Below are 2379 nucleotides of genomic sequence, written 5' to 3' on the forward strand. Positions count from 1 at the left end.
AGGGGAGAAAAATCTGCTGGGGGCAGGGAATGCTGTGAGCCCTGCCATCTAATGTTCAGCATAGACATATGTGTAAATAAACCTGTATCTCACCAAGGCACTACCTTCTCCGGTGACCTTGGTTCCTAGGAAACCTAATCCGAGGTGGGTGCTGGCAACCTTTTCAAGCCTCCCACCACTTGAAAAGATTTAGGACGCTCACTTTGTTTTGAGTTTACTTTTCTCATAGATCCAAGAGATGGGGTGTCAATGCTGTGTCACATGCTATATATTTGGTTTTTTCCCTGTAGTAGGTGATGTGCCACCTCCTTGACTTTGCAAGCAAAGTTGGGGGAATCTTTCAGGGTGGGACAAAGCCTGGTGAGAAAGTGGGAGGGTGGTCCTGCTGGACAGCCCGTGGGCATGGTGTTCCTGTCCTTTGTTTCAAAGAGCTCACAAGCATCCTCCTTTACCTCTTTAGGACTTAAAAGACCAAGGGACAGAGCATCATCCCCACACTTTTCTTGAGCTTCAAAACAGTCTCTCTGCAGCCTCAGGGGAGTGAAGTCCAGAGGCCTGGGCAGAAGCTTGCCCTAGAGACCTGCCACCGGTTAACTCTTCTGAGGCTGGATGACTCCCTTCCCCCTGGACACTCCGCCCCAGCTGGCCACACACAGAGACCCCTTCCAGCTTCGGGTTTTCCCAGAAAGTTTCCCATATTTCATGCTTGTGGAAGTTTGTGCACAGCTGTTCTGTGCTGAAGGAAATTGCCTCACCCAAGTGACACAACGGATCACTTTCAAGAGGCCTCATCTGGGCTACCCTCTTCCTGCTGAGAACCATGGCCAAGGCACAGGGAAGGCAATGAGTCAGCCAAGCCAGGCAGTGTTTCAGGCTACAGCCAAGAAGTGAGGAGCAGGCATGTGGGAACTAGTCCTCAGTGGCAACCAACCCTTATTTAATCCGCCTTGAGTTTGCACCGACACAGCATTCTGCTTGTCAGCTGCGGCAAAAACAAGTCTCTTGCAGCAACTTATAAACAAGTGACAATAAAATAGCTTGTCTTTGAACTGCCAAGAGGCTTTGCTTTTGAGATTGTGGCATTATGAGGGGAGGGCTGCCAAACCAATACACAGGCTTAATTGCCGCATACAGGCCTGCCCCTTGGAAGAGGCTAGCTGGTACAGAATACCACAGGCAGATTACTTATTGCCACTGGCTGCTTGGAAATACATTGCACTGGCTTCAAAACAAATCCAAATTGGCTTCAGCTGTTTCCAGGCGCAATTCCAGGTGCTGATTTTTGACCCCTAAAGCCCTGCATTGCTTGGGATGGATCTGAGCTCCCAGGAGAACCTGCCTGTTTGTTTAGAGTTCAGTCAGAGGCCTTGCCACAGGTGCCCTTGGCTGCAGGTGTCAGATGAATGCACAACAACCAAAGACACCCCACTAAGGCATTAAGCCCGCCCCCCCCAACACACATCCCAGTAACACTTGCCCTGCCATTCATATGATCAGCTTCCAGCCACCAGGCAGAAGTTTATTCTCCTAAGCTTTTAAGTGGGGCAGTCCATTTGAGGGGAGTGGGGAGCCTTTTTTGACGTTGCAATGGTTGAAGGGGTCAGAAAGCCTTTGCCGATCAAACACAAATCTCCCCGGAGAACTACCAGGAGATCCTCTCCTCTCCCTTCTGACTGCCCGTGTCCTGAAGACATGAAGGCAGAAGCCCTAGCATAAGTTCCTCACTCCAACCACCCTTTGCAGAGAGATGCCCAGGGCAGAATATGCTGCACTTCCAAAGGCTTCCTTTGCTTTGAAGGCTTATCCTAAAGGCGCCACCTTCTGGCAAAACCAGGCCAGTGAAGCAAAGGAAGAAAAAAGGGGGTTGTTCTCAAAGCCTGCCCAGTCAAGGAGCCTGAGAAGAACCTGCTTGGTTGGGCCAAAGGGAGCACATCTAGTGCAGCGACCTCTCCCCATAGTGGCCAACCAGATACCCCAAAGAGAAGAAGCCCACAAGCTGGTCCTGAGTGCAAGAGCAGCGCTTTCCCCATTTGCAATTCCCAGTAGCAGGCATTCAGGAGCACACATCCTGCTCCTGACAGAGGGGAAATAGGCATTGTGGCCAGGAAGGGCAAAATTAAGGGATGGGGGGGGCAGCTAATGAATGCTGACTTTTTAGCCCCCGGCCTAGCCTATGTTGCCATAAGGATTCAACCTTTCCACAACAATACACCATTAGGGGCTTGGCTCGTTGATGCAACAGTCTAAGAAATCTCCCCCACAACCACCTGGTGGTCTTTCTGGGCCCAGAGGAAAGATATTTAGATCAGGATGGAGGGTGGTCGCAGGTGCCCAAGAAACGGCCAAGGAAACAAACCCCGCAGAAAGAGGCAGGCAGAC

Source organism: Podarcis erhardii (genome assembly GCF_964252035.2).
Source record: "Podarcis erhardii genome assembly, chromosome: 14".
In the NCBI taxonomy this organism is placed as follows: domain Eukaryota; kingdom Metazoa; phylum Chordata; class Lepidosauria; order Squamata; family Lacertidae; genus Podarcis; species Podarcis erhardii.